At 37.4% G+C, this 27,731-nt stretch overlaps 1 long non-coding RNA gene across 1 annotated transcript; it reads right to left on the bottom strand.

Moving 5' to 3' along the window:
• Nucleotides 1-269: 269 nt before the first annotated feature.
• Nucleotides 270-27,731, bottom strand: LOC128778628 (uncharacterized). The gene is made up of 2 exons (XR_008424304.1): nt 27,573-27,731; nt 270-849 (listed from the first exon to the last, which is right to left on the bottom strand). It is a non-coding gene; the product is annotated as an uncharacterized LOC128778628 (long non-coding RNA).

Below are 27,731 nucleotides of genomic sequence, written 5' to 3'. Positions count from 1 at the left end.
GTGCTTGAATTCAGCCATCTTGAATGAATTCTAGATGCTAGATGCATCTTCTAGCATCTTCTATAAATAATGCAGTACACTTACAGTGACTATGTTAGATAAATAGGGGCTCAGGAAGTGTGTATGTATGTCAACACTGCGTGGAAAGGAATTTTCCAGTTTTGAAAACTATACCACCCCAGGGGAAGAGAATCCTTCATGTAGCCCCTCAGCAACTCAACGGCTCAGCAGCACAAAATAACACTAGGAAAATTATGCTGCACACTGAGTAAGCATGACGTGGTCAATTTATTCATAGTCTATTTTTGCAGCGATCTCTTTGAGCTATGCCAGGATTAATAAATGTGGTTTATGCATAGCCATGATGCTCTCGGGAGACTTAATTTAATAAAAATATAAACCCCCAGATAAGTCTTATTTTTGTAATGTTCTGGTAATCACAGGATTAGGGTAGGCAACCCAGCAGTGCTGCTGGCTCTTTCTCAAAGCCTGGGTGTGTGGCCTGCGGACCAGACTTAGGGTTGCTTTAGGTTAGTGCAGGGCAGGGGCCGGGCTGAACTGTGCTGACTAGGGAAAGTCCTAGAGATTTTGAGCTGTGATTTACACAGGCCTTTATGCATTATTACAACACATACTCAAGGGCACACACATTTTCTGTGGTTTTCTATCTTCATGAGCAAAGTACTATTTGGAGATGTTTCTTTGGCAATAGTCGAATAAGTTGGTTGCTGATTGTACGTCTCTGGATCAAGAAATATTTGAAGATTGCAATAAACTGATGTGATTTTAGGCACTCTTTGTCCTCCGACATTTTCTTTTTAAAAATCTCTTGCTGATTTTAGCCATGCACTGTAAAAAATAAGAAGAAAACAACCATAAGATACTGAGAATAAAAATAACAGTCAATTCACAGACATGCCCAGACTTTAGAAAACAAACATTATTACCATGTTTGTACATTTATGTCCTAACTTCTATCATATTCTATGTACAGAAAATATGTTAAATAAAATATGACGCACACTGCACATGGTTTCGTGTACATTTCTACCATCATTGATTATTACAGATTTTATTTTAATGTACAAATACACTATTATCTGTGTAGCCATTCTCCTGTTGTAGGTAGTTCTGATTTCTAACTATTAGGAATAAAATGTCAGCATCTTATCCCTTCTGTTTCATGTGATGCTGTAATTATGGCCTTCCAATCATTAAAGAAATGGAATTATTGAGTCAAAGTGTGTGAATATTAATGAGGCCCTCGGTATGTATATTCAAATTTCCTTCCAGATGTTTTTGCCTATGCACACTCTGTCACGACATTCTCATTTTTGAACCCGTTATGGTAATTTGATGGGCGAAAAAGATGTCTCGTGTTCTTTTGTTGTTAGTATGAGGTGTATCCTTTTGCAATATACGTGTTTGCCATTAATACTTTGTCTCTTGTAAATTATTACGTTGTTCTTAGTTTATTTTTCCTCTAGGATGTTTGTTTCTTATTTAATTTAGAAGATATTTATACATTAAGAACTTTGTTATATGGGGCTCCTGGGTGGCTCAGTGGGCTTAGCATCTGCCTCTTGATTCCGGTGCAGGTCATGATCTCACAGTTGTGAGTTTGAGCCCCGCATTAGGCTCAGCGTTGACAGCACGAAGCCTGCTTAGGATTCTCTCTCTCCCTCTCTCTGCTCCTTCCCTCCTCGTGTTCTCTAAACATACAAACAAACATTAAAAAAAGAACCTTATTATGTACACTGCTAAACTTTCCCTTATTTTTTCAGTTTGTTTTTTATGACTAAAAAAAGATTTTAATTTTTATAAAACCTAATCTTTCAGACTCTTTTCTTATATCCTCTCTCTGTTTTGTGGTCATAAAAGCTCTCTGAACCCCCAGAAAAGATCATTTTCACCCATGTTCTCTTTTAGACTGTTCAGGCGTTCATAATTTTTATATTGAAGTTTTTGGTAAATCCAGAATTATTCTTACTTTACATGGAAAGTAGAAAGATGACATTATTTCTTAAAGCATAAGTTGTTCCACCTCTATTTATTGAAGAATATTCTATTCATCCCATTGATCTGACATCTCACCTTTTTAGAATATTCCAGCCTTTAGGGCGATAAATTGGTAGGCCAGGGAAAGGCAAAAGGAATTAGTTTGAGTGACAACTAAGATGATTGCATAGAATGGTACGCTAAAACATTCTGGAGCCATGTGAGAGCAGACTAGGGTGCCATAATTGATTACTGATGTCTCCCATGAGCCCACGAATGGGAGGGTAATAGTAAACATGCTTTATATTTGTACATTGTGTTTTGTTAATATCTGTTCCTTGTTGACGCACTGTCATGTACTATAGCTTTATGCATCTAATTATATAGCCCCAATAAACATGAAAGAAAAATTTATAGAATTGCTATGAGGAATTGGCAAATCTATAGCCTCTATGGAAGATTTTAACATACCTCTCTACAATTGGTAATTTAAGTGGAAATGGTTAAGTTTTCCCCAGATTTATCTATTATTTATTTATTTTTTAATGTTTATTTCTGAGAGAGAGAGAGAGAGAGAGAGAGAGAGAGAGAGACAGAGACAGAGCATGAGTGTGGGAGGGGCAGAGAGAGAGGAAGACACAGAATTTGAAGTAAACTCCAGGCTCTGAGCTGTCAGCACAGAGCCTGATGTGGGGCTTGAGCCCATCAACTGCGAGATCATGACCTGAGCCGAAGTCAGACGCTCAACCGACTGAGCCACCCAGGCACCCTACCCCCAACTTTATTAAGGTTTCTTTGGCAAATTTATAAGATGTTTAAACTCTACAACTTGGATGATATGATATATGTATGTATTGTGAAATGATTCCTACAATCAACGCACTCGTTACCTCACATAGTTACCTTTTTTAAATTTTATTTTTGGTGAGAATGTGTAAGATCTATGGTCTTAGTAAATTTCAAGTCTACAATACAGTATTATTAACTATAGTCACCATGACATACATTAGGTTCTCAGAACTCATTCAGCTTATAACTGAAATTTGTACCCTTTTATAAACCTCTCCTCGTTTGCTCCCCGCTGCAGTCCCTGGCAACTTCTATTCTGCTCTTACTTTCTATGAGCTTAACTGTTTTCTTTTAGATTCTGCTTATAAGCTATACCATACCATAATGTATGGCTTAGCTCATTTAGCATAACACATTCCAGGTTCATCCATGTTGTCACAAATGGATTTCCTTCTTTTTTTAGACTGAATAATATCCCATTGTATGTATATACCACCTTTTCTTTATCCATCCATCCATTAATGGACACTTAAGGTTTTTTTTAAGTTTATTTATTTGAGAGAGAAAGAGTGAGAGTGTGCATGTATGGGGGAGGGGAAGAGAGAGGGAGAGAGAGAATCCCAAGTAGGCTCCACACTGTCAGTGCAGAGCACAACACAGGGCTTGAACCCACAAACCCTGAGACCATGACCTGAGTCAAGACCTAGAGTCAGATGCTTAACTGACTGAGCCACCCGGGCACCCCACTTAGGTTGTTTTCTTATCTTGGGTATTGTGAGTAATGCTGTAATGAATATGAGAGTTCAGATGTCTCTTTGAGATAATGATTTTGTTTCCTTTGAATAAATACCGTAAGTAGAATTGCTGGAATGTATGGTAGTTCTGTTTCTAATTTCTTAAGGAGCTTCCATAATGTTTTTCATAGTGGCTGCACCAATTTGTGTTCCCACCAAAAGCATTCATGCATTTCCTTTTCTCCACATCCTTGCCAACACTTGTCACCTCTTGTCTTTTTGATGATAGCCATTCTAATAGGTTGGAGATGGTGTCTCATTGTGGCTTTGACTTGCATTTCCCTGATGCTTTGTGATATTGAGTACCTTTCTACGTACCTGTTGGCCATTTGTATGTCTTCTTTGGAAAAATGATATTCAGCCCTCGGCCCATTTTGTAATTGGATGGTTTCTTCGTTTTTGCTATTAAGTTGTAGAAGTTCTCCATATAGTTGGGATATTAATCCCTAATCAGCTGTATGATTTGCAGATATTTTCTCCTGTCACATAGATTGCTGTTTCATTTTGTTGATGGTTTCCTTTGCTGTGCAGAAGCTTTTTAATTGAATGTAGTCCCACTTGTTTATTTTTACCTTTGTTGCCTTTGCTTTTGGTGTCAAATCCAAACCATCTTTGCCAAGACTGATGTCAAGAGCTATTCCACTATGTTCTCTTTTAGGAGTTTTACAGTTTCAGGTCTTATGTTTAAGTTTTTAATCCATTCTGAGTTGATTTTTGTGTATGGTGTAAGATAGGGGTCCAGTTTCATTCTTTTCATATGGATATCCGGTTTTCCCAACAACATTTATTGAAGTAACTGTCTTTTCCCCATTGCGTATTCTTGGTGCCTTTATGGAAAATTTGTTGAACTCATATGCATGGATTTATTTCTGAGTGCTCTATTCAGTTTCATTGATCTCTGTGTTTATTTTTATGTCATTACCATACTGGTTTGATTACTGTAGCTTTGTAGTGTAGTTTAAAAACAGGAAATGTGATGTCTGCCATTTTCTCTTCTTGCTCAAGAATGCTTTAGCTTTTTGGGGTCTTCTGTGGTTCCATACAAATTTTAGGATTGTGTCTTCTGTTTTTGTGAAAAATGCCATTGGAATTTGATGGAGATTGCACTGAATCTACAGATCGCTTTGGGTAGTATGGACATTTTAACAGTACCGATTCTTCTAATACATGCATATAAAATTTTCCATTTACTTGTGTCTTCTTCAATTTCTTTCATTAGGTTTTTTTTTTCTTTTTTTCTCTTTCTTTTTTTGCAAGGAGAAATTCAGCAACACATGAGTAATTGTGTAAGATCTTTGAGTTTGGCCCAATTCTGAGATTCAGTATCTTAGTTTAATCTTTGGGATATTCATGGGGACACAGGTAAAGTGTTACCTTATGGACTAAAAACACTAGATGTGCGATATGAGGGAATAAGAAGATGGAACAGAGAGAAGATGGACAAATCAAGGCTCAGATATAGAAAGGCACATCAGAAAGGCCTGATTTGGGGTTTACTATAGTGACATTAAAAGTAAGGAAGAGGTGTGTTTTGACATAGAGGTGTTTTAATTTCAAGTAAATAATGCTCAACTGTGTATGAAAATAGGCTCTTTGAGTATCACCTACAGCGAATGATCAAAGGACACACTTCATTGTGTATGTAGGGTGGGAGGAAAAGGTGGTTGCCCCCACATTAGTTGTTTTAGCAGTGCATTCTCACACATTATCATTATCAGCATTTTATCATTGAAAATAGCAGACAGTAATATATTAAAAATTTATTTAGTGTTTGATGACTGAAATACCAATTCATCAAATAATGGAGTACTATTTGTATCATTCTTCAGTTCAAACCCAAAGTGTTAAAAACCACCCCCAGTGTAATGGCTGGCACATATTAGGCACTCAGTAAATACATGTTCAACAAATGAACCAGGGACCAAGATTCTAACAACCATGCAAGTTTTGTCTGACAACATTGTAATATATAATTGTTAAATATGGTACTTTGCCCCATAGTATTTAGCAGTAAAGCCTTTAAAACCAAATAAGACAAATACAATGATTACCTCTGTTGTTACGGAATTGTATATATTTATAATGTTCTTTTTTTACTTTCTAAGTGTTATAAAATATCCACCTTGAATATTGTTGTCCGTAGTTCGTTGTTACAGAGATGGCTGTCCCAAGAACTTGGAGATAAGGATAATACAGCTGCCGTTAGAGTTAAGCTCTGATCTTCATGCATGATGGATCAGTAGATAGATACAAAACATCATGCAAAGAAGATAAAGTGGGTTCCAGGCTTAAAGGGCTTGGGTATAATCTGTTTTAATATATTCACCTATTTAATTGAAGTATTCTTTTTTAAAAAAATATGTATCTATTTTTGGGAGAGCACAGGCAGGGAAGGGGCAGAGAAAGGGGGACAGAGGGCCCAAAGTGGGCTTTGCACTAGGTTGACAGCAGTGAGCCCAATGTGGGGCTCGAACTCACAAATCATGAGGTCATGACCTGAGCTGAAGTCAGATGCTCAACAAACCCAGCCACCCAGGTGCCCCTGAAGTATTCTTAATCAGAAATATAGTACTGCTAAACCGTGGAAACATGAATAAATATCTTCAGAGGTTAGTATTAATCATACCCATCCCAGGAACATCCCAAGGAAACTGAGTTTTAGCAGTCAGGCTTAACATTTTTCTTAGAGTTGTCCTTTACAAGATAATATGAAGAACTGACTCTGCTTGAGTGTTCACTCTGTGCCGGTCACCGTTCCAGGTGTTTTGTATCAATTTATGTAATCCTTATTAGAATGCTAGGAGGCAGGAGCTGTCAATGTCCTCATTTTATAAAGAATCCGATTTTGTAACTTGTTTAAGCTCACACAGTCACTAAGAGGCAGAGGCAGGATTTCAAACAAGGAAGCCTGAATATAGCACCTGTGCCCTTCGCCATTACTCTGCCCAGCTCCTGGATGTGCTTTCGTTAGTTCATTTATCAAGTAGGTCCCGAATGCTTTCAGAGGTGCCAGGCACTGTGGTTGGCCCTGAGGAGCTAGTGGGACTCAAAACAAACGTGGTTCTTGCTCTCCTAGAGCTTACAGTCTAGAGGCAGACAGATCTTACAGCAACAGATGAGTAAGTGAGGTAAGTGCTATAAAGGGAAATTACAGAGCGCTCTGGAGTGTTCAGTGGGGACCCTTTCTTAGATAAGAAGACCAAAAAAGGTGTCTCTAAGAAAGTGATAATGAAGCTAAGATTAGATGGATTAGTAAAAGTTAGTGAAGAATGGGGAGAGAATGTACCAGGCTTTGGGAGAAGCATGGCAAAGTGTTTCTAATCCCTTTGACAAGGCTTCATAGAGAGATGGACGTATCAGGCTCTCAGAGCCATTAAAAATAAATTTCTCCGTGTCCCCTTGTTCTGACTGTACGTTCACGAAAAAATTTTATTATACTTTGGCTTCACACATACTTTAACAATAATAAGAGAATGCACTGATTGTGCAGACTTGTAGTGTTTTTGTTATTACGAGAGTCCTTTCTCCTCGTAAATTACTAAATCCACATTTACATCACTCTCCAGCACACGGTCTTCTTCTTACCAAATTTGTCAACTTCAGACGCCAAGCTTTCCCAGTAGAAGACCAAATCCTCAAATGGAATGACCTGGATTCCAGGTTGAGCTCCCACCAAGCTCCAACCTGCCTTTCCTTTGATAAGTTAATGCTAATACCCAAGCTCTCGCATTTGTGAAGTTTTATTTATATGCACTACTTAGTAAAATAAAAGAGAGTTGAATGGTTTAAGAAAAAAAAATAGATTTAGCAAGCACACAATCCATGATTATTCTGATTAGTTTAACTGAAAAGGAAGTCCATCTGGGAAAGAGTCTGAATGAAATCATGTTTTGAATATTTAGGGAATAAAACAGACACCATCTTGTCTTAGCAGTCATGTGCTGAGTGAGTAATGCTGGTATTCTTTTATGACATTGTTTCAGTTTAAGACTGTAGTAAACGGTGCTAGTAAGTGTTTCCCCACTACAAGCATGGAAACGAGACTTACTCATAATATTTATTTCTTCTCCAGAGTGCCTTTGCAGACCTGAAACATCTGAACTAACAAAAGGCCTCCAACTTATAATATAACACAGCTGCTCTGAGGATTGCGTGCGTGCATGTGTGTGTGTGCAATGGGAGGGGATTTCCTTGTATTTATTCATTTATGTGCCCTCTGGAGAAGGGGCAAGTTTAGTCCAACTGGAATTCTAAGTGTCTTTTACTGGGCATTTGTTAGATGTAAAAAGTTGGCTCATGTCTAAAGCATCTTCCAGGCAGTGTGCAGCTGAGAGCCATAAAACACAAGATTGTATATCGTTTGGGAGCGGTGGCACTAATGGGTGGCATTTTCACAGTGAACAACTTATTTTTCTACCAGTGCAGAATAGTGCATGTATTATAAAGAGCTGGGATTATGTGGAGCCTATTATCAAAAGCTATGTTGTATTGCTATTTGCTGTTAGTAACTATTTACAATCAATAAATTAACCTAACACACGCACTATGTTTTTAACAGGGCATAAGCAAAAAATAGTTACCAGCTCCAGTAATCCAGCTCTTTCTTTATTCTTCACATTTGTCTTCTCAAATTGGTCGAACAAAAGCATGGGAGAGCTTCAGTGGTACCAATTTAAGAACAATCTAGAGGTTTTAGGAAAACGCTCCTTCTTGACTCTTTTGTCTCCTTCCCAAACCTGTTTATTCCTTTTACTAACTGAACTTGGCCCTGGGAGTACAGTGACGAGTCCGTCTCTATCTGGGAGCTCAGAGTCTGGGTAGGGAGATGAGTGAATACATCAACAATTAGGATAGCGTGGATAAGTGCTAGAGAGACATGTTTAGAGCACTCTAGGGGAGCACTCTGGGCACTTATGGGGGCTCCTGCAATGTTGAGGGCAGTCTAAGATGACTCCCCAGAGAGGGTAGCATTTGAGCTGAACAGTTGTTCACTAGGTAGATGTGAGGGCAGGAAGCAAAGCTCACAGGAAGCAGCCTCTCGAAGAGGTGGGGATATGAGAGAAATGTGCTATTTCCCTTCTTGCCTAATTCATTTCTGCCTCCTGCCTTTCTGTCAATGCCAAAAGAAGGTAAGGAGACAGGAATTCAAAGGAGGAGGTGAAATAAAATATAACAAGAACAATTGCAGATCACGTTGCCATCTGTTGGACAAGTTGGCTACTTGACAGCAGATGTCCAGCATTTCCCTCCGTAGTAACTAGGGGAATCAGCCAAGAATGGAGAAACAACTACATTCATATAAGAAACTAGGGAAGGGTACCATCCAAATGCTAGAATTTCTAATTATAAGGCACATGAGACTTGTTTAAAGAAGATTAATCAAGATTGACTTGCAAATCATTTGCCTTAGAAATTAGAGCCTTCCAAAAATTAAGAATTCTAAACATACATTATTTTATATGGTCCATGGCTTGAGTTGGAAATGGACCATGGGATCATAGGAAAATCCTCTTCCTGGAAGGCCTTTGCCAGCTGCTGCTTACCAGACTTTGATGGTGTAAGTGCCGTAGGGGAGTCCAGTAGGGCTCACGAGTAACTGTCCCGAGAGTTCTGAGCCATGGAAGTCTTCAAGTCACTGGCTGCTAACAGTGGTGACGTTAGAAAGCTTTGGTCAAGGTCTAGACCGCTCACTGTTCAGAGGGCTGAAATAGGCATGGGCATAGGTGGGGAATAGTCTCCTGGAGGTGGCACAGCTTCTGCGTGGGTTTCCACAGCTTATGCCGTGACACCCAGCCACACAGGATGAGATATTTTGAGAGACACAGATGAGAAATTCTCCAGAAATGAGATTTACCTACCAGGACTGTCCACTACCCCACATCCCTCTGCACTCAGTTTGGACTACTGGATCCAGGAGCTAGAGATCAGCCTTACTTGGGGGAAATCAAAGAGCAACCAAGCACCCTGTTTCTGGGAGGTATACCAGGCGCTTATCAAAAGAATGAACAAAGAGAAGATGTTTCTTTCACCAAAAGTAGAAAAAAAACCAGACCTTAAGAAATATCCTTTTCAAAACAAACTATTGTGGAAAAAAGAAATTTTTTTATTGTCTAAGTAACAAATATTCAAAATGTTTTAAAAATTTCAGGTATAGAACTTCATTACCGATACGTGTGTGTGTGTGTGTGTGTGTGTGTGTGTGTGCGCGCGTGTGCCTGTTTTCTTTTTCTTTCTCTTTTTTTTTCTTCTCCATTTTTCCCCCTGCTGCCTACCCAACACCCAGACTTTCTCCCTTCCTACTCTCAGGGACTCTCTAAGGAGTCAAGGCACTCCTCACGCTAAAGAAGCCTAAGGTTTCAGATTCTCCCCCCTTGCTTCCAAACCAGGCTGGCACATGAAGAGCATTGGCCAATCAGATGCTCCTAACCAGGAATTTAAGTTCTAAGAATAAAACGAAAGCCAAGGATACCTTAGAACTTATTCACTGTCATGGCACATGGCAGCCACAGAGTTCAGGACAGAAGTGCGAGGGCCAACGTGTCACCAGAGCCCGACGTCTCCCAGGCCCTTGCTTTGACACAGTGCCTCCCGCCTAACTTCCCTTGGTTTTTACCCATTTTTCAAGTTTGATCCTCTAGGCTTCGTGTGGATTCTGTGAGATTCATGATCTTCTTCCAGTAATTACTTGTCCCCTTCAGTTAGGCAGAGGTGGTATTAATCAGTAGCATCTAATACAACAGATAAGGAATTTTTTGTTTTAAGATTTACCTCATAAAAAGGTACTTTTGCACTCTGTCCTGGGCATTTCGAGTTTTCACAGATACCAAATGTGAACACTTCTTGTCATAGCCCGTGAAGGTTCAGTGCTGGCATCTCCCCCAAGGTTGTGTCCTGCTGGTTAGGGCTCAGCTACCCTGGTTGTACATGCCTGTCCTGATAGATGTCTGGCTACCCCAGAACATATAACCTCGGTCACAGGTTATCTGCTTTCCCAACATACTCCTTGGAATCAACCACCTTCTATATCCTTAGTTGATGCTGTATTCCTCTTACCTGGTTGAAAACCCTACTCCAACAGTTTTTATGATCATGACTTAAGTGCTAGGCCCTGTGGAACACCTCACAGCTCAATAAAGTTAAAAATGTGACCTAATTAATTGTGTGGAACAAGCAGGTCTGATTTCTCTTTTTGAATATCAGCCAATCATACCTCTCACACATGGGTGCCATAAAAGCGTTAGCAAAACCTTCTCATGGCTCAAAGAGAGATATGCCTGATTTACGATTTCTTGATAGCCCTTAACATTTCATTTGGATTTAGAGATGACTCTAGACACATCAATCAAACAAGCTGTTTGCAAATCTCTCTTCTCAGCTGTTACTGGTGCCAGATTGTCTAACAAATAGAGGCACAAACAGATGTAATTTGTGACTGGTGGTGACCGTTCTCTGTCATGCAATAGGCCAGCTGGCAGCACAATCCGCAATACAGTCTATGGCCTGACTCACAGACTCTTCATACACACGGACAGTGCTTAAATATTATAATTATAAAGTGATAAAAGCTGTTGTAGGAAATTGATTTAAACATTTGCTTGCAAACTTTATAGCTGGAAAATAGTATTTTATGTTTTGTTGTGGATTATATCATGTATTCGCATAATCAGATCACTCAAACCAGAACTTTCCTTACATGATTAAAAAATATATATGGATTGCATGGCAACTATACTTTATTTGTTTTTTAATTTTTTAATGTTTATTTTAGAGAGAGAGACAGAACATGAGCCGGGGAGGGGCAGAGAGAGAGGGAGACACAGAATCTGAAGTAGGCTCCAGGCTCTGAGCTATCAGCACAGAGCCTGACACAGGGCTCGAACTCACGAATCATGAGATCATGACCTGAGCCAAAGTCAGACACTTAACCAACTGAGCCACCCAGGCACCCCTGCTTGTCAACTATACTTTAATGAAAAATATATATATATATGTAGTTAGGGTAATTGACAAATAGAACTTTGGTAAAAGAATCAAAAGAGTATGTAATTGACAGTCCGGAGACATGACATATACTAATATGTGGGTAAACACGTGCATATATATATATATACACACACACACACACACACACACATATATATATATACACCCACACACATATGTATATACACACACATATATACACACACACACACACACACACATATACACACACACATGCATAACATATACATACACATATACACTCACACATAAATAGATGTTATATTATGAAATTATAGCAATTTTGTGAATAAAAAAGAAAATTTAAAACTTGCCAGGGTGTTTTCTTAATTATTTAGAAAATAAATCTTCCCATCTTTTGTACATAAGCTAATTTCACATGAATTTAAATAACAAAAAGCCAAACTATGTAATAGCTGGATGGAATATATAGATAAATCTGAATGATCTTAGCATGGGTAAAGATTTTCTAAGGATAAAGGCAACCTAAAGAATAAAAAAAGAGCAATACATTTTACTTCCCCCAAATTAAAATATTTTATATTATAAAAAAATCGTTAAGAAAACACCAAATTATTGAAATTCAAATTGTCCAATAAATCGTACCTCTCTACTCTGTCCCATTTCTGAACCTATTGAAAAATAAAAGAGATCGGTCAGTAGAGACCAAGATATCACCTTTCTTAGTAAGCTAATCTTGGAGGGTGTTGCTGGATAGTAATAGGCAGGTGTGTGCTAATATAAAGTCGCTGAATTAGGTCTTTATACCCATCCACTCACAGCTAGCCTTGGACCAACCAGAGCCTTCACAAAATACAGGGGGCCTGCCCCTATCAAACTCACAGCATGAAAGAGCAGAACAGAACTTGTTTCTCTTGTCTCACTGGAGGGAAGTTTGCTCCCAAACTCATCGATGGGATCATGATGCTTTTTTCTCCCTCGAAAAGAGTGATAACAAGGTCAAGATATCCAGGGATTTTATGCAAATAGATTCACACATAGACATCAAGAATGAGGTAGAACCTTTCTCTACTGAAGAGAAATTAAGGGTAAATACTTGTTACTGAAATCATAATTGATTACTAACTATAGCACATCAACAGCTTATGTAAACTACATAAAATAAGAAAAAAATTCCAATTGACTATTCAGCAAAGGACATAAAAATTCACAGGCTTTTCTCCCTCTGGCATGGTTGTGGGAATAAAACCACAAACTCAGATATTTTTGTAGTGTGGGTTTGGATTCTGGTGCTTTACCTGAGGGGAGTAATTTAATCTCTTTCTTTCTTCATCTGTAAAATATTGTAATAATAATAATGCCTACCTTGTGTGGATGTTTGATAAGGAAATACACCATCCTGTGCTTAAAGATTTTAAATTATTCCTGAAAACCCTGTCCTTAAGTGAATGACTATTATTTTTTAAAAAGCCATTAATTTAAATGAGAATATTCTATCCCAACTAAGCAGTTCCCTAAGCAGTGAGTACATAAGAGATACTCACATCCTTCTTTATAGCATTTATATTATGGAATTCAGACCCTTATAATCCATTGTGTGTGGTGACATGAATCTGTGGTAGGGCTAGTTTGAAGGGAGACGTTGAAAACACCTAGAAAACATTATCAATCCAATGTTTAAGGCTACTGAAAAGATCAAACTCTTCAACCACTTAGAAGTATCTATTGATTGATATATTAATAATGTACTAATTGATACATTAATTAAGAAGCATACTAAGTAGTGTAATTTGAGATTTAAAAAAAAAGAGAGCGAGAGAAAGAAGCAACTGAAATACGGCGAAGAGCTTTTTTTTGAACCAAAATGCAAAATCTACACAATATGTTGATTATGAGCTTTCATGCACCAAATAATATAATGAGAAAGCAAAAAAAAAAAAGAAAATGAAAAGAAACATAACTGTTTTTCCATGAAAAACCAAGTGGTCAAGAAATAAACATTATGTAGAGGATATGAGAAATATGCCAGAACTATAAATTTTGAATTCTGTAGAATGCAAGTATAGACTAACTCTTTTCGTAGCCCCTGTGGACATTTATTAAAATTAATCCTAAAATAACACTCAAAGAAAAATTCGATAAACTTTAAAAATAAGAAATAATATTCTTTTTAAAGTAAAATAATGTTGTCCTACATTACTTTTGGGTTAACGGTATTGGGATATTTAGGATAACCTTAATGGCGATGATAACCTTAATATATCAAGAATCCTTACAAAATAAGTAGAGAAATCATGAATTATTCTGTTTTTTAAAAAGGGGTAAAAGACATGAACTCTGTGAAATTCACAAAAATCAAGCAGGCCATAAACCTATAAAAAGTTTGAAAATATTTAATCAGACAGAATTTTTTAAAAGTTATACTTTATACTTACTTTGAAACAAACGTATTTTAATATAGAGTATATGTAAATCAAAGGGAAAAATTGGTCCTGGGACCAATTTAAAAATAATACTTAAAAAATAGAGATATATTTTAAAACAAAAATTCTACTTTTAGGAATTTATCTTGTGGAGACAATTAAGCATGTGACCCTGTAATTAAGGAATTAGGCAATAGGATGTTCATGACAGTGTTATTTATGAGAACAGGAAACTGGAAATAATCCAAATTTCAGACAACATGTAATTGATTAACTAAATTATGATATACTTTTACAGCCATAAAAAACCGGTTTTTGAAATATGACAAGGCAATTTGTTTCTAATACGTGGTTCATTTGAAAAACCTGTTGCAAGATATATTCCATTTTTGTTAAACATGTGAATAGAAAACTCGGCTGTGCACTAAAATGTTCATAGTGATTTTATCTGTAATTATGGATTTTAAATTTCTTCCATCTGCTTAACTTTATTTTCCCATCCTACAATACACATATACGGTGAAAACAATAGTGTCTGTTAATAGTTTTAAGAAGTCATGTCTCCAATTTTTAATGCATCTAGAAATTGGTTCTTCAAGTTAGCAGTGCCATCTGCTGTTTCTTTAGAACAACAAGAAGTTTCAGAATTTGGGAAGTCAGTAATTCTTAAACATTGTGACATACTTAAGGGAAAAGAGGAATATATATGAAGAAATCTTATGAAATTCACTTAGTTTAACTTACATATGGTGCCATTAAAATGGTTTTCAAAATCTGAATATGGACTCTGTCATTCTTTTATCCCTTTGTTTTACTTTATAGCTTTATCATCTTCAATTTAAGAAGTAATCCAAGAGAATGTGAATTCTAGCCAGGTGTCACTGCTAGCCAGAAAATTGTAATGAATGCCAAGGCTCAAGGCAAAGTCATAAATGGGAAAATGGAACAGGTCAGAAGCTGGGGTAAAAACAAACAAGGATCAGATAAGGGAAAATTGGTTAGGACAACAGTAGTGAAAAAGAATGTGTTGATAGTGAAACAGTAGTGAAAAAGAATGTGTTCCTACCTCTTTTGTAGGAAGGAATGAGTATCTGTCACAAATATAAGTCTAATAGCTTATAGGAAACAGTAAGAAACATACAGCCTCCATTTTCCCATTCTGTCCGAAGGGGTTTAATAAAAGATTTGTCAAATGTAACCACACATCCAGATACATTCATATTTACAACAATCCCCAAATCTAGCTATCCTGTCAAAAAAAAGTCTAGATAACCTGATAGTACTTCTTCACAATAAACTGATGTTCAACCAGTGCTTCACATGTTACCTTTTTAATAGCCATTCTGTGACACTATTTTAGGCTCAAAATCAAAATCACTATAATATGTTAAAATCCACCACTTAAAATTGTGGGAGTCTGAGGAGCCCAAAGCAAAGACAGTGGTGTAAATTCAAATCTCCCAACATGGCCTCTTAAAAAAAAAAAATCAGAATAACAAGAAGAACAAATAAAACTATGCAAAACTCTTGTAGTAGAGAAGGTCCAAAGTTTACATGTAAAATTAGAAGACTAAAAAGACCAGTGAACTATATCTCATACTCATGACAGAAGTGTTCTTTGAGGTCAACAGCAGCCCATTAAAAACTGCGTGAGAGAAAAAGAGAAATGTCAGTGGACCTAAGATCTAAAAATTACTTCCAGAGAAAGGAAATCAACCCTAAGTGTAAAAATGCTGAAAAAGGGTAGTAATTTCATGAAAGGGGCTTAAAAATGTATAAGAGGATATAAGAAAGCAATTGGAAGAGAACAAATTTTGGTGAAAGATAAGAGTTAAAAAGGTGAGAGAGACATGTCTTGAAAAATTCAGCGTAAATGAGAAAAAGAAGCAAAAGAAATTTAAGATCCTGAAAGACAAAAGGAAATAAAAATGTCAAAGAGCACACATTTTCTTTACTCTCTACAGAAAATCAAGCACCATCTAAAAAGAAGTTACACTTTGTTATACTGACAGAAGAAGGTGTTTTTGAGTAAGAATCTCATAAGGGGCATCTGGCCAGTTTAGTTGGTAGAGTATGTGACTCTTGATCTTGGTATTGTAAATTCAAGCCCTGCGTTGTGTGTACAGATTACTTGAAAATAAAACCTTAAAAACAAAAGAGTCCCAAGCAAGGACATAGTCTTTGTACAACTTACTGTTAAGAGAAAACAAAAATGCAAATCGAAAGAGTTTATCTGATGAACTTTTCCTCAAACAGAAGAAGAGCAAAGTAGGAGGAAACTATAACACAGTGCTCCAAGCTGAATTAAATATTCTTAAACCAGTCTTTTGGAATTAAAACAAAAAACAGGTTACGTCAAAAATCCAAGAGTCAAGAATAGAAGGAAATGAAATGGGAATTGATTGAATTGGAGGGGGAGGGGAATCATATAAAAAATAAAGACTAAATTATGGAGAACCCAAGGAAGAAAAGATGTGAGTGAACACTTAATAAAGTGTAATGAAAAATAGTAAGAAAACAACCTTGTGAATGAAAAATAAAGAAGAGGTTTTTAAAAGGCCAAAGAAAAGTGACTGAGATGGTATTCAAGCAAAGAAGAACTAACTTACGTATAACTGCAGTTTCAGAAGGAGGAAAAATTGACCCACCAGGCAAAATTGAACCACAATGATAAATGCTGTGATATACCCTATTAGACCTATTAGTCTGAAACTATTAGACTTTAAAAATTAGGAAAAAGAGGGATGCCTGGGTGGCTCGGTTGGTTAAGCATCCAACTTCGGATCAGGTCAGGATCTCCTGGTTTGTGGGTTCAAGTTGCACGTCAGCCTCTGTGCTGGCAGCTAAGAGCCTGGAGCCTACTTCGGATTCTGTGTCTCCCTGTCTCTTTCTGCCCCTCCCCTGCTCGTGCTCTGTCTCTCTCTCTCAAAAATAAGTAAACATTAAAAAATTTTTTTTACATTAGGAACAAGCTTCTCAAGGCCACCAGGTTAAAAAAAAATTAAAAAAAAGTTCCAAGGACAAGATAATGAGACCAACATCAAATTTCTCAGAAAAGCATAAGTAAAGCGAGGCATCAATTGACAGTGTTTTCAAACAGCTTAAGGACAGGAGGTGTGAACCAAGAATTGTAGAAAGGCAAGTTGCTTTTCAGATATTGATGCTAATATGCTAGTGAGCAGCTCATTCTGTACCCAACGGCCCTTCCTGAGAAATCTACTAGAACAGGAGCTTTTCATAACTGAAGATATGACTGAGGAAGCTTCAGCAAAAAAAAGACGGCATACATTTAATATGTTCAGTTGTAGATCTAAGTAAGATCAAAACAAAAATGGAGACAAGTGTGGTAGAAGAACTCGTTGTATGCTGTGTAAGTTATTCTTTGACAAATATAAACAATGCAACTAAACTATGGGAGAAGGGACAGCAAAAGGGGAAGGTAGAATAATTTTATTCTTTTATAAAACTTTTTTAATGTTTACTTATTTTTGAGAGACAGAGACAGAGCACAAGCGGGGGAGGGATAGAGGCGGGGGGGAAACACAGAATCTGAAGCAGGCTCTAGGCTCTGAGCTGTCGACACAGTGCCCAACGTGGGGCTTGAACCCATGAACCATGAGATCAAGACCTAAGCTGAAGTCGGATGCTTCACCAACTGAGGTAGCCAGGCGCCCCGCTAATTTCATTTTTTTTTAAATATAGAGAATGGAGGAGAGTAAATGGATATCAGAAATAACTAATAAAATGTTGAGTTAAAGGTTAAAGAAGGAAGAGAGAACTAAGAGTATTAAAAAATACGTAAGGATAAGGATAACACTAGAACTTTCTAAATAGAAAGAGATTTTAAAAGGTAAAAAACAAAACAAAGAAAAGATGCAATGTATAGAAAAAAACTCAGCAAATGTACATTGTAATTATAAAATACCATGATAAACTTGAGACCACAAATACCAAGTTGATAAAAAAGCTCAAGGATATATAAAGCTTCAAACTCTGTTAATAGAGTGTACCTAGTCAAGTGCACATGGCAGTCACAAAAACTGATCATATGTCATGAGGAAAATATCAATCATTACCATGAAGTAGAAATGTTATACATTATCTTATCACAGAGCCAACAAATAAAAATTATTGACAACAGAAGTCCAGCTGGAAAATTAAAAGCCTTCCATTCAACAGTTCTTGCTTAATAGGTGATGGGGGAATACAAACTGAAATTACAGAATTTTCGAAAAATAATGACATGAAAACACTACATATCAGACTCTATTTGGTATATTTAAAGTACCGATCAGAGGAAGCTTCATAGCGTTAAACACTTTTATGAGCAAAACTTAAAGAATGCAAATAAATAAATTTCCAGCTCAAAATGCAAAGGGGAAAAAATAAAGAAAAAAAAAAGATAAATAAAGCAAACCAAAGAAAGAAATAAGCAAGGAAGTAGTAAAGATAAAACCAGGAATTGTTGAGGTTCAGAATAGAAAACAGTAGATCTAATTAATAAATAAAATCCCCATTTTGTGGCAAAATAAAACACTAGACAAACACTAACTTAAGGAAAAAGAAAGTTAAAAAATACTAAATGAGAAATTGAGTGGAAACAAACTGAAGCAGAAAGCAATTAAAAATCACAGGGGACTGCTTTATAGATGTCTATACATGTAAAAATTTAAAACCTTGATAAAATGGATAATTTCCTAAGGAAATTGTATTTGTGTCCTATGGCTGCCATAACAGAGTTCCACAAACTTGGTGGTTTAAAACAAATTCTCATTGTGTTCCTGGCTCACTTTCATTGCCACAAAAATGTAAAGGCTACCACGGTTCAGTTATTTATTTTTCCTTTTGTGCGTGTCTCCGTAAGGTCTTAAGGACACATCTTCTTAATTCATCATTTTGTACTTACAAACCAAGCTTGATGTCTTTGCTTCTCAAACGCGGTGCATTTCTGCTTCTGAATTCCCCTTCTTGCTTAATAATGCCCATTGATCAATGAAATTATCTTAATGTGCTAGTCTCAAATATATTCTCCTAATAATTGATGGGGACTGATAGACTAGAGATGGTGTTGTGTGTTAGATTTCATTGCATTACAATAAATTGATTGAAAATGTTTAAGAAATTGTATGAAAATATGTGCTGAAGTTTAAGGCACAATTGGATAGTTTATTTATTTTTTAACATTTATTTATTATTGAGAGACAGAGACAGAGCATGAGCATGGGAGGGGCAGAGAGAAGGGGAGACACAGAATCCAAAGCAGACTCCAGTCTCATCAGCATGTAGCCCGATGCGGGGCTGGAACTCACACTGCGAGATGATGACCTGAGCCGAAGTCAGATGCTTAACCGACTGAGCCACCCAGGCACCCCCACAATTGGACAGTTTAAAGTCCTCATTGTTATAAGAATAATGAGAGTTGGGGTAGTTTTTGGTTACAGAGTCAGATTGTCATTATCTGACAACCTCATCGCAGATAAAATCACTGTTATTAGCTCAGAGTATGTTCTTTCAGACATTAAGTGTACATATACATAACACATAAATGTACACACAATATATACACGCACCTTCATTTCTAAAAATGGGAGAAATACTGTTTGTACTTAGTACTTTTTTTTATTTTTTAACTCCCAAAATCTCTTATAATTTTAACTTTCACTTGGTATTTTAGGGACTTGTAACAAGCAAATGAATAATTAAATTAAAACTTTGAATTCCTGAATATTACTGCATTCTATGATACTATTGAGTTTATATCATACATCTCTTGGACATTTACTTTAGTTTATTATTTTTTTAATGTTTATTTATTTTGAGAGAGAGAGATGGAGGGGCACAGCACGAGTTGGGAAGGGACAGAGAGAGAGGAGAGGAGAGAGAGAGAATCCCAGGCAGACTCCATGCTGTCAGCACAGAGCCCGATGTGGGGTTTGAACTCTTGACGCCATGAGATCATGACCTGAGCCATGATCAAGAGTCAGATGCTTAACTGACTGAGCCAGCCAGGTGCCCTTATTTTAGTTTATTTTTTAAATGCTTCAGTTTTATAAATAAAAAACCTTTTGTGAAAAAATTACTCTCTTAGGATTACTTCTAAAAATAAATGTTCTTTTATAATATTGCCAGTATTATAATTGAAAACAAGTTGCTAAATTACTGTGATGTAAAAAGCACAAAAATGATACATTGGCTAAATAAACCCAAGAGCTTATGAAAATATCAGTGAAATCCACACGACTCTAGTAATCTGAGAATAAGAAAAAATACTCATTATTATGAAGGATAATACCACATACTTCCATAGTACTGAAAAGGAAGAAATTGTTCAAGTAAGAGACAGAAGTAAGAGATGGAAAGTAAAGACTAAAAAAATACAATAAAAATAAATAAAAGTACATAAAAAGACTCTAATTCAAAAAGATAGACTGCAGATGAACAAAAGGATAGAAATAATCGCCTCACCTGGAGGTATGGTGGCAGACGAGGAAAGAATTGAGAGACTCCTTGGCTAACATTAAAAGGATATTCCAGAAGAACTACAATAACAGGGGAAGATAAACACATTAGGAAGTCATGTAGAAGATAACTCAGTTGGAGATTGTTGTCTAAAACCACAGGATGAGGCCAGAAGCAGGATATCTAGTAGATCATAGCTAATGTCAAAGCACTGAGACTGAAACAAGGTTTCAGAAACAAGGTTTCTCTAGAAACAAGGTTTCTTCCTGCGATCATTCTACTGACCAACTACCTGAATTCAGGATATAACCCCCACAGACCAAGGCGATATAAAAATACAGTTCTAATGTTCACCGATTGCAGCGCTGATATTTGCTGATGGTGTTCGCTGCTAAGTTAACATTTTTCTACAGTACTACACCAAGATGATACGTAAGTTTAAGAGTTCTGGGATGCTCCTTAAGGTGTACTATGGATGCGAACCTTCATGCCTAATGGCACTTGACAACACTATCATGCCTTTGTATCTGAACAAGGGGCCAGAACGATTTCTTTTTCTTTTCTATTTTTTTAATGTTTATTTATTTTTTGAGAGACCAAGAGAGACAGAGCGTGAGCGTGAGCGGAGGAGGGGCAGAGAGAGAGGGAGACACAGAATCCGAAGCAGGCTCCAGGCCCTTAGCTGTCAGCACAGAGTCCGATGTGGGGCACAGACCCACCAACCAAGAGATCATGACCTGAGCCGAAGTTGGACGCGCAACCGACTGAGTCACCCAGGCGCCCCCAGAACTTTCTAATAAAAGAGTTGCAATTATTTTCATTATTATCAGCACAGATTCTTACTAGAAGTTTAATGTGGTGACACAAATGAAAAATCTCTATGAAGTATGAATGTACAAATATTCGTGTTTATTGACCCCATCTGTAACTATTGCTTCAGTTTGACCTTCTTCAGGTGGGAGGAGACAGATAATGCATTTGATCTTGACCTACCAAGGTAATATCACAGAGGACGTATATAAAACTTTGTCCAAAATGAATACCAAGCCCCCAAAATCTGAACAGTCAATAGTCCCTTCAAATAAGGATCTGGGAATGGAAGACACTTGATTTTCTCTTTTGAAGTCTTTCAGAGTTAAGCACGTGAGCCACTGGAGGGCAGCAGAGACAGAATTTTAACACCAAGGTCATTTACCATTCGTTGACCAATTGCTGGATTTCTTCATTTAACACCTAAGGAGTGCCTACTATGTGCAAGGCATTCACTGTTTATTATGACCAAAGTCATATGTAAACTGTTCCATTAATTACTTCTATTGTGAAAGAACATTTGCCACGCATTTCTGTAGGGATCTGGATCCCTATTGTGTCTAGTGTAGACAAATCTACATTTGTGTGCATAGTACATTGAGAAGTCATAAAATTATAGAATTTTAAAGATAGCAAGAAACTTACAGACCACCCATATTTACTGATTTCTGTTTGAATGATGTCACTATCTTTTCTGTTCATTCCTGTGTGTAAGCATGTTTATTGGTTTTCTTTTTGACTTGCTCATTGTGAAAGTGTGGGAAAATATAGAAGAGTGAAAGATGAAAATAAAATTCAACCATAGATAACTGTTGTGTTTTGATCTAATCCCTCCCAGTCAAATATACATAGATGGAGGTTTATTCACTTTCCGGATTTGATCTTGGAATCTATAGATATAGCTTAAAATTATGCTGTAACACTGAAGTGCCATATCCATATCAATAAATATTTAAAGAAAAATACCAATGACATAAAACATTTTAAGAAGTTCAGTACTTTTTATGTGTTACACTGTGCAGACAACAACAATTTATTTGGACGGAATTCTTTTTATTTTTCTAGATTAGTTCATTTTAGTTTTCACCCTGCTCTCAAAAGAAAAGAAAAAGCTTTAAGTTGATTTTGGAGATGCCTTGTATTTTGATCCATCATAAAACATAGAGCAAGAAGAAGTCACGGAATATTCTCAGTGGGAAAGATTGGGGTGTTTATTGATTTCAGGATGAAACATTTTAATGATAAATTAGAACTAAAATGTGTGAGGGAGGGGAAAAGGGAATATGTTCAAGTGTGTGCATTTACCATCAGATATCTCAATTCATGTAGTCAAGTAGTGAGGCTGGGGATAACTTCCCTTACCTCCCACGGCTGCCACCGTCAAATGGTCTTACCAAAATCAAGGGGAAGAATACACGGTTTAATTTTCCACTTACTTAGCAAATCATCACTAAGATGTGCCAAGGCTCTATTTCACATCAGGAGATTTCCAGAGCAAATGAGGGGATATTTCCTGTCCTTGAGGGATATATAGTCTAGTAGGAGGCAGGCAAGTAAATCACTTGCTGTGTTAGGGGCTACAAGGTGTAAGGCCTGGGGTGTTATGTGGTGCATAAGAGGTTCACCTGCAGGGGGCGTCTGTGTGGCTCAGTTGGTTAAGCATCGGACTTTAGCTCAGATCAGGATCTCCTGGTTCCTGGGTTTGTGCCCGTGTTGGACTCTGTGCTGGCAGCTCAGAGCCTGGAGCCTGCTTTGGATTCTGTGTCTCCCTCTCTCTGTGCCTCTTCCCCGCTCGCACTGTCTCTCTCTCTCTCTCTCCCTCTGTCTCTCAAAAATAAAATAAACATAAAAAAAAAAAAAAAGGTTCGCCTGTGGGTATAGCTCGGGAGTAGAACATTTGCTGCCTAAGAGGCTCACCTAACCATGTTTTAGTCCTTGGAGAAGTTTTAGCCAAGGAGATGTTTAGGTTAGAAACTGAAGGTCAGAGGAAAAGGGTGAGACAAGGAGAGGAGGAAAAGCATTTGGCCAGGAGAAACAGAATGCAAAGGCCTGACTTACTCTGTGAATGGTTAGTAATTCATTATGATCAGGGACCTAGGTGGAACAGCAAGGCAGAAGAGGTAAGCAAGAGTCACACCGTAAAGGTCTTTGTAAACCATATTGGGGAGTTTGAGCTTAACCATGTAACTAAATTTTAACTTTACAAAGTTAATTCTGGCTTGTATGTGGAAAATGGATTCAAATAGAATATACTGGAGGAAGGAGGTCCAGTTGCATCTACAAGCTGATGAGTAAATTTTTGTTATAAATTCTAAGAAAATGGTTGATTCTTTCCAGAAACTGATACGGACTCTAGACATAACAGGTGTTCAATGTATATTGAATAATGACTAAATGGATGAACCTATACTTGGCCTATTGTTATTCCATCTATGACCATTTCAATATCACTGTCTTAATACCACTTACTTTTACTTCTAAATCAGTATCACCCACTTGGAGTTGCACACACTGAAGATGTCAGCTGATTCATCCTCTCTTACCACTGTCAAAAATTGGAAAAGTCTGGGGGCGCCTGGGTGGCTCAGTCGGTTAAGCGGCCGACTTCGGCTCAGGTCACGATCGCGCGGCCCGTGAGTTCGAGCCCTGCGTCGGGCTCTGGGCTGACCGCTCAGAGCCTGGAGCCTGTTTCGGATTCTGTGTCTCCCTCTCTCTCTGACCCTTCCCCGTTCATGCTCTGTCTCTCTCTATCTCAAAAATAAATAAACGTTAAAAAAAAAAATTGGAAAAGTCTGATTTTCATCTGAGTGTATGTTTTACATAGTTTTACATACATCTGAGTGTATGTGTTGCATAGAGGAAGACTCTGTTTACTTTGTTGGATTTCTTTTACCGGTCTTATTGCTTCAGCCAACTTCCCTCGGAGAATTTATTTTGGCAGTCTAGTCATTTGTTGAATGTTTATCCATAAAATGGATGAGACTACTTGAAAATTCGCCCCATTTTATGGTTCAGATTATAAAAGTAGATCTCCATATTTTAAAGGAAAACTGTTGCACAGATTGTGTACCTAGCACATAAAATATTGTTTCCTCGGGCACCGTGTCGCCTTAGGGTCAGAGGAAGAATCAGAAGGGAAATGTCTGATTATAACAAAATATTCATGTAGTTCTGTGTTTCGTGAGTCTCAAACTTTCTCCGTCTGCTGTTTGTTAAGAAACAAGCTGGGGGAATGGAAATTCAATTTATTTTCTTCAAGAGACTTGCAGGGAGTAATTTCAAAACTGTAGTGTCCGGGAATAAAATGTTTTAAGCGTGGCAAAGCAATACAGGAGTAGATGGTACCAAAGGACTTTTTTTTTTTAATATGAAAGAAAATTACATGCAGACAAAAGACAGTGGTAAGTCAAGGAAACATTTGAGTCATCTACAGCTATCCCTATCTTCATCTGATCATTTGATATCTGTGGTGTTCACTTGGGACGGCTTAAATATACTTCAAGTTTGTCTTTTGAACTGCAAGTTAATTGTCACTTGTGGTCAGAAAAACGGAAAGCAAATTTAGTAAGTAGCATTCCTTCAATAATTTTTAAAGATGCAAAAAATAGTTTTCACATATAGTCATCAAAAGCACGTATTTCCAACACCCAGATGGCTTGAATGAAAATATTAACATTTTCTAAGCCAAAAGTAAAAAACGTATAGAGATAGTTTTATACTTAAATTCATTCAACGATAGTCCATCATTTTAATCACACAAAAATAGATTTGAAAGAGCCTTAAAACAGTAGCAACTCCCCCCACCCCGCTGGGATAAGTGGATGTTATTCTTCCTACTTACATATGCAGAAAATGGCGTTTAACGAGATAATACCACGTGGATCGTTGAACGTAGGGGATTCTGAGTTTCACGTGGATAAATTAATGAAGGTGAATAGTATGGGGTAGCGCGCAACATCAGAGGTTAATTCTTTATGGGTGAATGGCGGGAGGGAAGTGGATGATTCGGGAAGTAGAAGGATTGTTGAAGGTGATAACTTTATTTTGGACGTGTTGAGTTTGAGATGCCCATGGAAAACCGGATGGCCGATCCAAGTTGTAAATGATTAAACAAGTCAAGAGGTTGGAAAGAGGTCTGGGCTGGGAGTGGAGGACTGCCAGAGACTGGATGAAGTCACTCAAGGGGAATGTGTAGGGCATGAAAATATGAGGCCAGAAAAAGGAATATGCATAAGGAAAGCTTTTGAGTGGTGGAAGGAAATGACAGAAGCTAGAAGACTAAAAAAAAAGAAAGCAGGTGATCACAGGACGAGCAGTTTCCATTACCTGCTGCCATTAATGGCAAATATTTACCAAATAAACGTGGGCATGATAGTCTTTACAAAAACGGTGTTCTTTTCTTCACAGCCTTGCAATGAACATTGGGAAGTGGCAGTTTTCTAGCTGATTTCGTATTTAGCATGAAACCAGGATGAATGCAAAAGAAAACAAGGTACGCATGTATAAAACATAGAATAAGTTTCAGTTTATGACGCAGGTAGCTGGTTTTGGGGAAAAGCCAAAGCTAATAGGAAAGCCAAATGGCAGTGTTGGAGTTCTGCCATGGAAATGACAATTCTGGTCGGAATGGTGCATACAAGGGCTCAAATGGCCTCTGACTAGCAGCTCCGACTTTACCGTGTCCAGAGTTCACATTAAAATACTGACAGAGCCAGAGGATAATGACACTCCGAAACAACAAACAGTGAAAAGCAGTATTAACAGACTGTTGTTAGAATCTGGAAGAAATTTTCAGTAATTCCTGGGGCAACGAAGATGGCTTTATTAAAAAAATGATTTGTGTTCTACACATTCTTCCCTTCATGAAACAAAGCTGTTCCTGTCCCACAATAGACTGTGAGACCATTGGGAGTTACTAGAATTCTGACGTTCTTCATTAGTAGGAAGGATCTGTTTACTAAGATTTGTTTGTATTAAATGAGCTAATGCAGACTAGTTGCTTATCAGAGTGCTTGGTACAAGGTCATTAATAAATCGCCAGTAGTTCTTACATGGATCCTTTCCCAAGTTGCCAAAAATTATTGATTAAAAACAGAAAAGAATGAGCATTCAAAATAACGTATCAATAGTATAGGCTGACAGCCTGTTGCCAGAATCTGGGAGGCATTGTCACTAGTCACTATCCTAAATGAAACTCCATTTATAAAATAAGTGGGTTTTTTCCTCATTCTTCGCTTTGTGAACCAAAGCTATTTATTATCATCATCACCAACATATGTAACTTATTCTATGCTGAATTGTGTGAAGTCTATGACTCACTTGGGCTCCAGGCACCCTCACCCATTAGCCATCTTCAGGGCATCTGGAATCTATGGAATTATGTGCAAATTATGAATTTTTCTGAGGAGAGGATCCATAGCCTTCGGAAGGTTCTCAAAGCATTAAGAAGCTCAAAGCCACTGCCCCCATAGACTAGGAAACGGTGTCAGATAGAACCTTCTCGTTTTACAGAGAGCCCAGATGGGGTGTCACCCCAACCTGTCTTGTTCACTTGCATTGATCCCCGAAAGCCTCTATACCTTCACCCATGAGCTCTCAGCCTGGTGAAAATAATCCTAATTTGCAAGAGAGAAATACACATATTACTGATTTTATTTTCACTAACATCCGCTAAGTATCTTATTCCTATTTTTGAAAGGTGGCCTTATCAAATTCTTTATCATTTTCTGGTATTTCTTGCCATTTTTGTATCTGTCACTGCCTCTAAAATCCAGAACCTTAAGTCTGAAAGGTTCGGTTATCACACTACGATGCTGTTTTATTTGGTTATTCACATATTTTCTCAGAATTTGAAAGTCTGACATTCAGATGTTTCCAAAAAAATCCATCAGTTCCTGAAAGTGAAGCCATTGCTTTAACGTGTGCCTGCGAAGTACACAAAAGAAACCAAATGTTCTCTCTCCACCCTATAATAAGACCTTCATTATCCAAAGAATAGAAAGCACTAAACAAAATTCAGGAATTGATTCGTCATTTATGCAAAAATGGATAAACACTTGCAGAGTAGAAGGAGCATAGAAATTGTTAAGCCTACTAAGTTTAAGCATAGAAAATAAAAAAAATACAAAGTAGTTAGCAGAAGCTGAATTATGAAATTGTAACATTAGAACTCTTCTGTGAAAATGGCCCCCAGATCATTATTCATGAGCCTGGTTGTTCCAATCGTCACATTAATAGGTACTTTTCAGGCACTGATTTTTACTAATGACCACAAGACTTACGCTTTTATTCCAAGGTTCTTGGCATTTGCTTTTTTCCTTCCAAATGAACTTACCTGATAGCGTTTGGTCGGAAAACTTGTCAGGCCTCGAAAGGGATGGTGGCAAACTTTAGTAAGGTGCTAGCTGTACATGTTCAAGTTCAGGAAATGCACTTAGAGCCGTAGAAGCTTGTCACTCCAGATAAGCAAATTAGGAAGGTTCACTAGTGTGGT

The sequence above is a fragment of the Panthera pardus genome, unplaced genomic scaffold (genome assembly GCF_024362965.1).
Source record: "Panthera pardus isolate Hobbes unplaced genomic scaffold, ASM2436296v1 HiC_scaffold_20, whole genome shotgun sequence".
Taxonomy (NCBI): domain Eukaryota; kingdom Metazoa; phylum Chordata; class Mammalia; order Carnivora; family Felidae; genus Panthera; species Panthera pardus.
The sequence above is the reverse complement of the archived record's forward strand: the minus strand, read 5'-3'. Positions and strand labels throughout refer to the sequence as shown.